This window comes from Pongo abelii, chromosome 5 (genome assembly GCF_028885655.2).
Source record: "Pongo abelii isolate AG06213 chromosome 5, NHGRI_mPonAbe1-v2.0_pri, whole genome shotgun sequence".
NCBI lineage: Eukaryota > Metazoa > Chordata > Mammalia > Primates > Hominidae > Pongo > Pongo abelii.
The window spans coordinates 94,481,103-94,496,744 of NC_071990.2; the positions used below are offsets into that span (position 1 = coordinate 94,481,103).

The 15,642-nt window shown below is 34.9% G+C and overlaps 2 long non-coding RNA genes across 3 annotated transcripts in view; one reads left to right on the forward strand and one right to left on the reverse strand.

Annotated features, from left to right (window-relative positions):
• Window positions 1-15,642, forward strand: part of LOC129054385 (uncharacterized) — an 83,213-nt gene that overhangs the window by 45,537 nt on the left and 22,034 nt on the right. For both annotated transcript variants that reach the window (XR_008519067.2, XR_008519086.2), the window contains 2 exons: window positions 6,105-6,268; window positions 8,290-8,359. This is a non-coding gene — a long non-coding RNA (uncharacterized LOC129054385). The remainder of the gene's footprint in view (window positions 1-6,104; window positions 6,269-8,289; window positions 8,360-15,642) is intronic.
• LOC129054386 (uncharacterized) overlaps window positions 1-15,642 on the reverse strand; it is a 27,031-nt gene continuing 11,389 nt past the window's right edge. Inside the window, exons 2-4 of the long non-coding RNA XR_008519069.1 lie at window positions 12,842-12,936; window positions 10,255-12,589; window positions 1-463 (exon numbers count right to left, since the gene is read on the reverse strand). This is a non-coding gene — a long non-coding RNA (uncharacterized LOC129054386). The remainder of the gene's footprint in view (window positions 464-10,254; window positions 12,590-12,841; window positions 12,937-15,642) is intronic.

Here is a 15,642-nt window from a genome sequence, read left to right on the forward strand (position 1 = left end):
AAAGGAGGCAACTGATTATTTTATGTTTATTCTTCTAATTTAGTATTTTACTCTTTTCCGTCTTGTTCTGTTCCTTGAGATGCTGAAAGTATCCCCTGGGCTCTCTTGGCCTGTAGCTTCTAGTTGTATTTGACCAATGACAGGAAATGAAATGGAGGAGGAGAGTATGAGATTATTTATTAATTCCCTATATTTTCTCTCTGCTGAACCAAAGTTTAGCAGTGGTGGTGGTCCTCTTTTGAAGGCACAGTTGCTCTTCATATGGCTGCAGTGCTAATTTCATGTAACAGCATCTCCTTCTCACCCCTTCAGACTTAAAGCTATTGTTGACTTCCCCCGTTTCTATTCCTTGGAATCTTCATCATTCTCTTCTGTTGCTCTTAGCCGTCCTTATACCTCTATAAATAGTTCCTTTATTCGATTCTCAACCATTACTACTTTTGGTATGCAGTTTCCCCATCCCCTAGAATAAATGACAGAGCAGAAAGAAGACCATATCAGGTCACATATGGACTTTTTAGTAAGAGATAAATAAAATCTAGCTCTTTTAAAGACACTGTCACTTTGGGGTTTTCTATTGTAAGCGGTCAAACATTATCCTCAATGCTGTAACATCTCACTTTGATAATTCCACTTTTCATTTGTTTGGAAAGTGCTTTTCATCATGTCCTTTTTATTGGCATTGTCCTAGCATCCATTATGTCCCTTAGACACCTCTGCATCCTCTGAATGTCAATAGACTTAGTGCCTTTACCCCTTATTTTGAGTTAGAATCTCTAACTATACCATTATCTTCCATTCATGTACCATCCTCTGTTCCTCATCTAAAATTTAGCAAATATGTCCTGAACTCAGTAGTTATCAATATATGCTATTGATAAGAATGGTACTTTCCCCATTTATTTAGGAAGAGTCAAACTTCACAGCCTTCTAAGTAGAGAAGACTGCAGTGGTTTAAATATTTTCATTCTGAATTCTTGCCATAAGTGTATCTTATGAGAAGATAATTTTTTCCTGACTCTGCTTGGAAAGTCAGAAGCAAGCAATGTGGAAGAATATCGCTTTGGAAGCAAAGTGGAAGAATATCATTGGCAGATGCTTTAGTAGAGAGCAAATAAGGGATATGGCAAAGTCCCAGTCCCTGCTTCATCTTCCTCTATGGTCATGTGGTGGGCCAAACTTTAGAGCCTATCACTCTCAAAGACCTACTGGAAGGTGTAATCTGTCTGTCAACATCTGCTCACTCGACTCAAATGAAATGTCCTCTTATTTAGTCCCAACTATCCCTCCAATAGCTTCAGATAACGGTTATCAGCCTTTCACTGAGCAGTGATTTTGTATATGTGTGTGTGTGTCTGACTGGCACATATCTTACGAGATTAGAAGCACTAGAAGGGTCAAAACTTATCTTGGGTATTTTTATCTCCTTAGCAACTAGAACATGCCTGACTCATAGCAGAAAGCCAAAGAAATAAATCCAAACAAATAATATATATTTGTTGAATATATTCAAGACCTCATTCAAAATCCTGCAATTCTTCATCACCTTCAAACCTGCCATAGTGTTTACTCCCTCTGTGATTCCATAGTAATTTATATATGATTCTCTTACAACATTTTCATGTAACTTCATAATTATATATGTATTTCCCAGTAGCCTATGTAATTATCAAGCACAGTAGCTATACAGCTGAATGTTTAAACCTCCAGCTTTGAATCACAACTCGGCTGCTACATAGCTACCTCATCTTAGTTAAGCTGCTTAACTTTTCTAAGATTGTTTCCTTGTTAATAAAGTATATATAATTTATTTTTACACAAAGAAAAGATTTATTATGTACCTAACATCTAACAGGTGCAGCTATGGGCAATAGAGTTAAGAGAAAAAGAAAAAGTAAAAAAGAAAAGGAAAGTATGGAGATGGGGAAGAAAGAAAAGGTGGACAAAGTGCTTGTCCTCATGGATTGTGCATTAAAAATATGAATTTATTTATATTTTTCTATGTCCAATTCTATATCTCCAAGCAAACAATATGATTTCATATATTTATAAGTAGTCTGAAGAAAATAAAGCAAGGTGAGGGCATAGAGCTTGACAGAGATGGCAGAAAGCCCTGGTGTTTGTTAGAGAAGCTGATTTAAGGATTGAAGTCCCCCAAATCATTAGGGTTGTGCAAAAAATTCAAAAATTTTCTTCTTCTTGATACATGGTAGGATTGCACTTGCTGTCTTCTTTGTATCTGGGTATGGCCTTCTCAGCCCATGAAAGTTGGAGAAAAGGGAGTTGTGTGCAGAAGCTTTAAGAACCAACCCAAGATTTGCCCCATCTTCTTCACCTGCAGAAATTATTTGCAAGCATTTATTGAGAAGTTCTGGCCTTCATGTTAACCCAAACTGGACAGCACACAATTTGAAGATTGTTTTAGTACTGCGTGAGCTATCCTATCTTTACTGATACAAGCCTTATCACAGTGCCTGACCCCCAGAGACTGCTTGATAAATTCTTATTATCATTGTCGCTGACATTATTATTATTATTATTATTATTATTGATTTTATTACAGTAACATACGTATTACCTATGTAGAAACATAGTAGAGGATAAATATCCTTCTCTTGAATGAGTTTTAAGGCAGGAAAGTGCAAGTCTTTTGATCCTATCTTTAATTCAAATTACCTGTCAGAGGAGCAGAGTGGCAACACTTAGATCCAAAGAGGAATCCCCTAGTGGGAAAAATTAAATGTATGCTTTCATTGCTATATATTAATTGATTGGCACTGTAAAACTGGATACAAATATTTTTAAGCTATTTGTCTTGGAGACCTAATAAATCTAATTATTAATGCAGATAACTTTAAAAAATCAAGTATATAAGTAAAAAATGATAACTCTTTGAAATACGATTAGGAATAGTAAAAATTGTCACAAAATGTCAATATGAACTAGGAAATATTATTTTTAGGCACAGCTTAAATTACAGAAGAGATAATTAAGTAACTCAACTGGACAGAAATATCAGTTTTAACTGAAATGTAGCTCAGTTTCATTTAAACCTTTGCAAGGGAATCATAGGAAAAAATATAACACAACTTTCTCTGGTGGCAGAAATTGCTAACAGCATCACAGTAAATCTTGTGTGAAACATGTAAAAACAGATCTGGAGGGGTAGGGAAATGCAAAACACGTCAGAAGCAATTTTTCAATGAATAAAATTAAATCAAAGGAGAAAGTAAATTTATTGGAAAGTAAATATAAATGATAAAATGAGAACTACATTTTATAAAATAAGAACATGTTTCTTCAATAAGTATTTCAGTGGTATCTACAAAATCAAGTTTATAATTTTAAATTCTGTAAGTGGAATTCTAAATATCCTATTTCTGATGCATACTAAAAACTAGTGAATTTGGAATGTTATTTATTTTCTAGAGCTCACTATTTGCCACAACAATAGCCTCAGGGAAAGCTTAATTGAATTTGCATTATATGTTAGTAACAAATATAGTACAACCACAGTAGTAGCCTTGATATATTGGCTTGAAATCGTGTGCTTTAACAGGCTTGATTTGAGAATATACAGGTAATACTTTTTCTATGCCATAAAAATAACCAATGCAAATTCCTTGCTCCTAGAGCTGAAAAAGAAGACATTATTCAATTGACTAAGACACAGAGTTACTATCTTTTTCTTGTTTGACATACTAACCTAAACAGATTTGTCAAATGTGTTCCAGTAAGAAAGAAAAACTACCTCTTGCTTCACTTGGAGATTTTTTTTTATTCAGAGCTCATTGTACTGATTGTGTGCTATCAGCAGAAGTCTTAACCCAGAAGCCAAGTTTCCAACAAGCAGTTTCTAGATACCACATGGTTTGGTTTGTGTTGGTACTAAAAGCCCATATGAAGTGGTATCATGCAGTATTTGCCTTTCTGTGTCTGGACTATTTCACTTACCATAATGTTCTCCAGTTTCATCCACATTGTTGCAAATGGCAGAATTTTTTAAATAGTCGAATAGTATTTCATCATATGTGTTCATTAATCCATTGATGGACATTTAGGTGGTTTCCATGTATTGGCTATTGTGAATAATCCTATTATGATCAGGGGTGTACAAATATCTCTTCAAGATCCCGATTTTGATTTTGTGTTTCAAAAGAGGAATTACTGGAGTATATGGTAGATCTACTTTAATTTTTTTTGAGGAATCTTTATGCTGTTTTCCACAGTCATTGTACCATGTTCCCTCCTCTGGGAAAACTGAGAGGTATTAGTCAAAGGGTTCAAGGCTTCAGTTGTGCAATATGAATAAGCCCAAGAGCTCTGCTCTACTGCATAGTGCCCATGTTTAATAATACTTTGCTTTATACTTGAAATTTTGCTAAAAGTGTAGATCTCATGTTAAGTAATCTTATCACAAAATAATAATAACAATAATAAAGAGGTGAGAGAGAAACTTTTGAGGTGATGAATACCTTTATGATATAGATTGTTGTGATAGTTTCACAGATTTATATTTATTGCCAGATTTATCAAGTTGTGTATATTAAATATATACATCTTTTTGTGTGTCAATCATATATCTCAATAAAGTGGTATAAAAAATTAAAATAAAATAAAACACAAGCTCATATACAAACTAGCATGTCAATAAAAATAACCTAATTCTTAATTTTGCATTAACAAACTTATTTTAATTATCTATATATGCATTTCACTTGATAAACAGCTTTTAGATTCCAAAAGTTAAATATAATATTTTAAAGTAATAAATCATAAAAAATAACAATTTTTCATGTGGAGCTATGGATATATATCATATATTAAATCATGTGTGGTATGTGTATGTATATATGACTTAGATTTTATAATTTATAAATTATATTGGAAATAATAGGAACAAAATTTGAACTAATTTAAATAGGATAAACATTGTTTTCTTTTGTTCTGAAGTGAAAATATAGATCAGACCCTTTTCTTCAGTTCACTGAGGTTGCCTCAAATGGCTTGATGCTACTGAGTTAACAAAGTTAGACTCTCCTCAATTTTTTAATATATTAAAATAAAAGTCTCTTCCACTAAAACATTCACTAGAATTATCACATCTTCACCAGCGAAGTTTAGTCATTAGATAGCTGGATGGGTTTTTACTCCTCCTATCATTTTTAATTGTCATGGAATTACATTTATCCTCCCTAAACCAGTACAATGTATGCTTTTCTTGGTTCAGTTGAAAGGGATGCATCCAAGAAAAGATAAGTTATTCCTTTATCACCAAAACATTTATTAAATGTCTATATTTTAGGGGGTAGTGCTGAGTGTTATAAATGGGAATTAATTAGGCTAAATTCCTGCCTCTATCTCTATTACAACAGAAGATAGACAACAATGATGCAGGAATTTTAAGGCCATTCATTCAACATGGGGGATGCATTCAACATGGGGATGCAAACAGATAAGTTTTTACCACGAACATTTGCATCCTTGAGCAGAGTATATTAGTGTACTGGGTGAAAAGGGTGATGCATACCATGTGATTAATTGCCACCCACCAAACATGGTAAGAAAGATCCCTGCCAAAATCCTATGATTTGACAGAGTGCTGTCCAAATGAAAGCATGATCAGAAGGGGTAGGCACAGTGGTTTTTTTTTTTTAATCATCCATATCCAATCTCAGAAATTCCTAAAAGAAAGGGATTTCCAGCTTGCATCTGCTTTACACATTTTAAAAATCCTTTATCTGCTGTGGGGAAAAATGTTAAATAGGGAATAAAGTAGTTATTGACAAACATCACAGAGAAGCACACTAGAGTAGTGGATACTTCTCATACTCATAGAGATTTAAGCACATGCTTAGAGAATTATACACATTTTATATATTACATATACTCAGCACACCAACATATTATTTACTTTACCTATACTCCCCATCTCTACATGGGAAGATCTTATTAATCTTACCACATCTCTCTCTCAAACTCATTCCCTCTTCATCTTTTTCAGGACAATCAAATGAACATAAGTTGTGAATCATTTTGCTCTGGATAATTACAATAACCTCCTAGCCATTTTTTTTAATTTCCTGTTATTGTATTTCATACAGTATTGCTTCTGAGCAAGAAACTCACTTCAAAACAAAAGAAGTGCAAGAATGGGCTCATGCTCATGGATTTCACTGATTTTACCATGTTCCCCACCAATCTGAAGCAGCTGGCTTGATAGAATGATGGAATGTCCTTTTGAAGACTGAATTACAGTACCAGCTAGGTAATAATACCTTTCAGGGCTGGAGCAAGATTCTCCAGAAGGCTCTGAATCAGTGTCATTATGTGGTACTGTTTCTCTGATAGCCAGGATATATAGGTCTAGGAGGCAAGGAGTGGAAATGGGAGTAGCATCACTCACAATTACCTTTGGTGACCCACTAGCAAAATTTTTCATTCCTGTTTCTGCAGCTTTAAGTTCTGTCAGCCTAGAGGTCTTAGTTCCACAGAAACAAATGCTTCTACCAGGAGACACAACAATGATTTCATTGTGTTGGATGTTAAGACTGCCACCTGGCCATTTTGGGTTCCTCATGCATTTGAGTCAACAGGGGCAAGAAGAAAGTTGTGGTGTTGGCTGGGATTATTAATCCTGATGACAAAGGGGAAATTGAACTAATCCTCCTCAATAAACGTAAGGAAGAGTATGTCTGAAATCCAGGAGATTCCTTAGTGTGTCTCCTAGTATTAACATACCCTACAATTAAAGTCAATGGAAAACTATGACAATCCAGTTCTGGCAGAACTACAAATGGCCCAGACCTTTCAGGAATGAAGGGTTAAGTCACCCTATCAGGTAAAGAACCATCAACAGGTAAAGAACCAAAGTATATATATTTTTCTCCTTGTGGGGTAGAAAAAAAGACACCCCTTTAAACATGATTTTCTTTGAACATTCAAAAGTATCAGTATATTACAAGCCAAAAAATTCCTTAGCCTTTATTTATTTCATTTGGCATCTAACCTCATTGTGACATAAATTATGGTTTGACAGAAGATCCAACCAAGTTATTGTACATTTTAGATAGGTATTTTAGGATAATGGTTCATAAAATAATCATTGGGATCAGCTACTCTGAGCTGAGCATTTAAAAATTCTTGGTACAAAAGTTCTAAGCGATCATATCCATTCTGCACCTTAGAAGAAGTAATCACAAATTTATTTTGATAATGTCTATGTTAGTCAGTATTTTTATTTTCCTGCTATTCAGAAGACTGAATATTCATAGAAATAAATATTTGTGATTATTAGAACCAAATGCAAAATGAACCAATGTTGTTTCTACATTTTTATGTTGAAAATAAACCAGATTTAATTTTCACCCTACATGAGGTAGGAAAGAATACACAAATCAATTTTTTGTTCTGAAATGAGACAAAGAGATTCTGGCATTCGTTAGGAGTGTCTAAAAGGAAAAAAAAATCCCTAGATATTTGCTTTAATGGGATAATACTGTGTTTTCATATGTACCACAAAGCTATTTCCATAGGTTTCAGCGGGGGCATATTGTTTTAATTGCTTCTATAGTGACTGCTATGGTTTTGTCTTGGTTCATTCACATTAAGTTGCCAAATCCCTATTTGTGTACATACACTTGCACTTATAAATATATGCCTGGGATCTGTTAGTGACCTTCCACTGGCCAACTCTGCACAAATATCTCTTATCTGAACATTTAGAGCAAAGTTTGGTAAACAGTGCAAAATTCTGGAGGGCAGACATAAATCAAAACTAAAGTAATAAGTTCAAAGACTTGAACTCTTGCTATATATTGTTTTTCAATCTTGGGAGTCATTGAAATGATTACAGAGACCCAAACTATTTGAAATGCATGTCTAAAATCTAACCAGGATGCAACCACATTTGAGTAAAAGGCTATTAAAATGATGAAATTATTATATTGTATCCAAGGATAAAAGACATTGTAAATATTTAGTCTTTCACAGTCACAAACCACTTAAATGAATGAATATAGTCTATTCAATGGTTTACGGTTCTAATAGCCGCCAGGAAATGTCAAATTCACATGCTGTCCCAGAACACAAGATTTAGCTTTCGGGTTTTTAATTTAGCTAAAAGATGTGTAAAAGCACACAATCATTCAGATCTCTATTGGCTCCACATCTGTGTAAAATTATATACAAACAATGTTTAAGCTAGCATTGGCAATCACATTGGCTAACTAACGAATGTAATTAATTGTATTTTATTTTTATTTTTATTTTTATTTTTTATTTTTTTAGGGAGAAACAAAAATAATGAAGGATGAAAATTTGGAGAGGCACTGTTTTCAGTAATAGTCTTACATATGAGGTAAGGCTCAAAGTTGCCAAAATGGAACCTGGAAATAAAGATCCATCAGCCTTATGTCTAAAGTAAATCATAATTGTTCTGAAAATGATTAACGTTGGGTGACAGCCGATGCTCCTTTGATAAAATAGTACTTAGTCTGATTCTACAATCGAGTAGACAGGAAATGGCTCACCTTTTGGTAATAAATTAACTCTTTCATACAGGGCTATAGTAATTCCAAAACGTAAGTTACAAAAATGGCTCAGATGCCAGGAAATTAAACACAGTTTCCCAGGATAGCAGACAATTGTTTGTTTGTTTTTTCTATTTCAGTCTCACATTCCTCTAACTTTTGCTTTTTCTTCTCATGAGCATATTTGGCAAACCATGTACCTATTGTTCAAGGAGCTTCCTACAATTTCTTTGCTGATTTGACTGCATCAGAGTAGAAGTTAGTAAACAATAACATGACGGTACTATTCAGTGACTTTTTACTTTGCAAATTACACAAAATATTTTCAATAACTTCGTAATAAGGTGGGATCCAGGCAGATCAAATTCTCATAATTTGTCAAAGGTAGCCATTAAAATTGTAATAGTTTATTGGAATTTCTTGATTCCTGGAGTGCAAAAAACTATTAAGCTGAGTCTCTGTCATCATATAGTGTATTTAAATGCTTCTTTTAGACATTTCTTTGCATTCCACACCACACTTCCTATATGCAATAGTGCCAAGCTCAGGCTCTTTCTTCCCATGGGCATAACTTAAATGCATCTAGAAAATGATTTGAACTGTAGAGTGCATATCATTTTAAACTGGAGAGAAGAATAAAGCCTTGGAGACAGCACAGTATGTGGTTGTAGTAGTCCAAGTTAAAAATGACCTAAGTATCAACGAGGGATTTGAATGCTAGACTAGTGTGGTTATTAATGGACAAATATTCTTTCCTCAACGAAGGAATTGCTTCTATTCCTTGTGGTTATGGGAATAGGAAATGGAAAGAGACAACACTTTACTGGCAGACACATTACTGACCCTGCAGAGGCAGCAAGAAAAATTAGCAGAGAAAGCTTCAGAGAAGAGAGTCCTGCCAAGCAGAATAATTGCTGCAAAAAGTACAGGATTCCTTGGACATGGTGGTGACTGGGTTGGATAACCACCTATCAGAGTAGAATGGATCAACCAATGGGTTGTTGAATCAAATCATCCTAGAATGTTGAAATCACTGGGAAAGAAGCAAAGACATCCTGATTCCTGTCATTTCTGAGTCATGGGTATTTGAGGGAGCCAACCTGTCACTTCACTTGGCATACACATTGACAGCCATTTGCTAGCCATAAATCTGGCATGGTCTTGAATTCAAATATTCATTCTGTAATCAGAAAATGTCTTGATGTTTTGCTTTCATAAGTATGGCTATGAAAATAATATATTAATAAAATGCAGTTTTTAGACCAGTATAACTCTTCAAGACAGTGCTTAAAATAAATAAAATGGTTAGGAGGTTTTTAAATTACAGATTTTAGCAAATATATTTAAGTCAGAAAAAACAAATATTAAATGTATGTTTTTAGATTTAATATTTAGCTTATTTCTCATCTCATCTTTGCTTACTTATAACAGTAATCAAATTTTATGAAAAAAACATATTTGGACTAGGTTCAATACAATCTAATGGATAAAAGACATGAAGGAGAAATAAATAGTGGAAGAACATAAATAAAAATAATTAAATAAGAAAGCAAGCCATGTTACTGCAGGCTAAATAATACCTAGAAATGGTCCCCCCTTAAAAAAGGATACTTTGTTTTTCCTCCTCTCTCTTTCATTATGGTATAGGGAATCTAGAGCACAGTTTACTCTGAAAACAAAGACAAAATTAAAGGAGTCAGACAGAGGGAAAACCAGTACTCACCTCTGCTACTTTGAACTTGAGAGATAAGTGGAAAGTTTCTGAAAAAAGATGACTTTTATAGAACTGTGTTTTTGAGATGCTTAAAATTCTTCCACTAATGATGCATTCTTCCACTTGTGATATATTATTAAATTCTAGAACAGAAATTTATCAAGGCTTTTTGGGTCTTCAAGAAACAATTTATATAAATGAAACTGCCCCTGGAAAGGATCATAACATAATCAGCAGACACTTGGCCAGTTTTCTTTATAATAATGTTAGAAAATCTTTGCTTGCTGGTAAGAAAAAATAAGATAGTCTTCTAAGAAGCTGTGACTAAAGGAAATTAGGTACCTGAATTGGGAAGAAATGAAAATAGAAAAGTATCAGAGATGGGCTTTCCCTGGATCTATGCCTTTTCTGCAGTTTGCTTCACTCTACGTACAAAGGGGTCCAGCTCTAGCTGTTCTTCCCTAATGATATTATTGGCAGTCAGCTGAATGTCTGCACAGAGAATGTCACATTCGCAGCAGGATTTTTTCTGTATTGAAAAAGCAGAAACCAACTTCTTGGCACTCCATTAGAAGAGATGTGATTTCCTAACTAAAGCAGAATGCTCAATCAGAAGAGTTTTTGGAACTTTTCCCTCTGCCATGGAACCTGGTGAATGGTTTGTGTTTTTCCAAAATTACTTGAAATTTAGCTGCTAGGAGGCTGTGCCGACCATTCCAATTTTTCTTTCAATTTTGCATTTTGTTGGATGTTTCCCTCAAATCTTCCAGCATAGTTCAGTCATTAGTCAGAGCTGGAAGGTTTATTATTTATTTTGACAGTCACCAGCCTGTTTTGTCAAACCATACACATTACTGCTCCATTTGACAGGTGTTACTCTTAAAATCCTTCAGTTTATTTTCCCCCTTTGTGTGAGGCTTCTATGTCTACTGTCTTGTTTACTTTCCCAAAGGAAGCACAATATGTTTTCTGGTTGATAAAAGCTTGGTTTTGTTGCTACTTTTCAGTGACAGATTAAGCAGCCATTGGTCAAAAACTTTTTTCTTGATTTAATCTAAATTTTTGTGACTTGCTTACACTAGGAACCATTAGGAAATAAGGTAAAACAAAAGAAAGAATAGTGAATGCAGTGTAAGTAAAGTCAGAAAAACATTGCCATTTTACCTGCAATGTACATATTGCAGGGTATATCAGAATTAGAATTTCTTTACTCTAAAAGAGCTCTAAGGTTAATGTATATTACAAACTGTCATATAAGAAAATACAGGGAGCTATGATGACATAGAAGAGAGCACTACCCAGATTAGAAAAGTCAGGTAGGTCTTCCTGGAGAAGATGACAGTTAAATTGATTTGTAAAGATAAATAGTAATGCAGAGAAAAGGAGATGACAGGATGGGCATTCTATGTGGATGCCAATATAGGAAGGATGGTGAATTTGATTTGAATATATTGCTTATAACATATCATGAAAACATTTGTAGATATATATATACATTTTTTTTTCTGATGTTTGTGACTCATCTCTGTTACCCATTTAGTTCTCTAACTTCCTTTTCTGCTCGAATGTTATCTCTTCAGGAAGACTTCTCTGACCACCCAATGTAAATACTGCTCTACCACTTCCTTGGTAGCTCTCCATCTTTAAGCCTTGCTTCATGTTTTCCTTTCCTTTTCTTTCTTTTTTTTTTTTTTTGAGACAGAGTCTTGCTATGTCACCAGGCTGGAGTGCAGTGGCGCGATCTCGGCTCACTGCAACCTCCGCTTCCCAGGTTCAAGCAATTCTCCTGCCTCGGCCTCCCGAGTAGCTGGGATTACAGGCGCGTGCCACCACGCCCAGCTAATTTTTCTATTTTTAGTAGAGACAGGGTTTCACCATGTTGGTCAGGCTGGTCTCGATCTCGTGACCTCGTGATCCACACACCTCGGCCTCCCAAAGTGCTGGTATTACAGGCATGAGCCACTGTGCCCGGCCCTTTTCTTTTTTCTTTTCTTTTCTTTCCTTTTCTTTTTTCTTTCTTTCTTTCCTTTTGAGACAGAGTCTTGCTCTGTGGCCAGGCTGGTGTGCAGTGGCATGATCTCGGCTCACTTTAACCTCCTACGTCTCCCAGGTTTGAGCGATTCTCCTGCCTCAGCCTCCCAAGTAGCTGGGACTATAGGCACATGCCACCACGCCCAGCTAATTTTTGTAGTTTTAGTAGAGACGTGGTTTCACCATGTTGGCCACGATGGTCTTGATCTCTTGACCTTGTGATCTGCCACCTCAGCCTCCCAAGTGCTGGGATTACAGGCATGAGCCACCGCCCCCAGCCTGCTTTATGTTTCTTATAGGAATGTTTCATTGTCTGTCAAGAAGGAAAACAAATATTTAATAAATTAATTGTTGTTAGTCCCCTTCTGTTTCTTAGCTATACCGTGAAACACACTACTTTAATACTCAGTGGCTTAAAATGCAACCAGTTTAGTAGTCATGATTCTGTTTTCCAAGAATGAGAGCAAGGCTTGTCAGGGATGGCTCATCTGTGCTCTGTGATCTTGGCTGCATTCACTCATTCAGGTGATAGTTGGGGTAGAGGATCAAAGGTGACCTTACTCACATGTCAGGAACCATGGTGCTGGGCTGCTGCTGGGGTCCTTTTATTAACATGGCCACTTTCTCCAAGTGGATAGCCTAGACTTCTTTTCTAGAAGTCTTAGGATAGCAAAAGAATGAAATAATCAGCGACTATGTCTCTTAAAGTCTAGGCCCTGAACAAGCACAATCTCACTTCCACCACATGGTTAAATCAAATCTAAAGTCAATTCAGATTGAAGGAGAAGATAAATAAATTCCATTTTTTTTTAACATGAGGAGTAGCATGTACCTACAGGCAAGGGAGGGATTGTTACAGCCATTTTTGCTAACTATTCCCCATACTCTCTAGAATTCAAACTGCTCAAGGACATAATCTAGTTGTTTGGAATCAAGAATATAGTTGCTCATTTATTGACTTTTCATCATGTCCACATTGAAGCACAATTAAGTACCATATTCACATATCCAGTCCTGATTTAGTTTTTACTGTGACAGGTTCTTGCTCTGTCACTGAAGCTGGAGTGCAGTGGCACAATCCTGACTCACTGCAACTTCAACCTCTTGGGCTCAAGCCATCCTTCACCACAACCTCCCAAGAAGCTGGGAAGCTGAGAGGGAATACAGGCATGTGCCCACATACTTGGCTAATTTAAATTCTTTTTCTTTTTTTCTTTTTTCTTTTTTTAGAGAGACAGGGTCTCACTATGTTGCCTAGGCTGGTCTCAAATTCCTGGGTTCAAGTGATTCCCCCACCTTGGCCTATCAAAGTACTGGAATTACAGGCATGAGCCACCGTGGTTGGCCTAAATATATTTTTAAACTAGAATTAAAAAAAAAGGTCTCTGTTTATTGGACATTTATATTTATATGCCCTAGCATTGCTTCAGAAACAATAATATAACAATAAATTCATCTTTCCTCCCATTTTATTTTTTTCTCCCAATTTTTCGACTCTGTAAATGGTATTCTTTCAGACTTTTATCATCACCAAAGATTTAAAATGTGAAGTTACTTTTCTCTCTCTCTCTCTCTCTGTCTTTTGTTTTTGCAATCAGATGGACCCAAAATCATATTTGAAAATTGGTTCTACTATGTACTGACAATGTGGAATTAAGCAAATCACTTAACCTTTCTGATCCTATTTATTCTTCATTTAAAATTGATGTGATATCCTCATCTCAGGGTTGTTCTGGAAATTAGTTAAAAGAAAACTTTGTAGACAGCCTGAATAAGATATTAAGCACTCACTAAATGTAAATTTCCAACTTTAGAAAGTTTTTTTCTAGTGATTATGTTATCCATGTGCTATTATTAACATTTCATGTATATACTATGTTTTTACAACAAAAGAGTAAACTCCTTGAAGATAGTGACTCTAGAATTCTTAGGGTAGGGTCCTACATACTTAGAATTTGGAGCATGATAAACTCAGTCAAATGAGTTGCACTAACATCAATTAAAAAGCATGAACACCATTTTGTGGGGGAGAGTAAACATAAACTCACTGCTTTGTTGAAAATTAGGCAATGTATATTGTCATTTTTATTGTTGTTAGTTTGCATTCTACGTTATGCTGTGTTCTCTATAAAGCAAACTCTGTTTTAAAAGAAAAGTCCATAAGAAAATAAGAGGGCTGGTACAAAGGGAACTACTGATTTTGATAGTCAGAGGAGAGTTTTTAAGACCTAATACCAGATGTTAGAGTGATTTTGGTAATCACATCCCTTTTAGTTTTGCATGAAGATCTTTATACCTCCTTTTTAAAAGTTCAATAATATCGCAGCAATACATTTTTTAAGCAAATATATTTTAGAGACCAAATGTTTTTTTCTCTCTGAAATATGATTATTTCAATTACTAGTAGCAACAATTAATCACTGACTGATTCATCAGCCTGCAGCTGGGATTATGGAGCTGACTTCCTTTTTTTATTCCTGTTCTACTCTGCTCAGCAGGGATTGAGTGATAGCAAACTAGTAACCTTTCCCTACCCTTAGTACTTTTTCTTAATACTAGCAAAGAAGAAAATTTTAAATATTTTCCCCAAGTTAATTTTTACCCCACACAACTCATTTTTCTAAGCTTTACTAAGATATACTTGACAAATATTTTATATATGTATATAACAATGTAATGTTTTGATATACATATACATTATCAAATGATTTCCACAATCAAGCTAATTAACATATCCATCTACTTATGATTTAGTGCATTTCAAGTATACATTAGTATTAACCTTAGTCATCATGCTGTACATTAGGATCCAGAAATCGTTTATCTTATCATTGCAAATGTATACTTTTTGTAATTATATATCCCCATTATATATCCCCATTTCCCCCACCTCAATCACCATTTTGCAATTATATATCCCCAATATATTCCCATTTCCCCCACCTGAATCCCTGGTACCCAACCTTCTACTCTGTTTTTATAAGTTCAACTATTTTAGATTCCACATATAAGTGAAATCACGCAGTATTTGTTTTTCTGTGTCTAACTTATTTCACTTAGCATAATGTCTTCCAGGTTCATCCATGTTGTTGCAAATGACAGAATTTCTTTCTCTTTTAATGCTGAGTAATATTTCATTGTATGTATATATTTTGTACATACACACACACACTAAAATGTCTTCATTCATTAATTGACGGACACTTAGGTCATTATCGTATCTTGGCTATTGTAAACAATGCTGCAAGAAACATGAGCATGCAGAGATCTCTTTCAGATAGTGATTTTATTTCCTCTGAGTATATGCACAGAAGTGGAATTGCTGGGTCATATGGTATTTCTACTTTTATTTTGTTGAGAAACCTC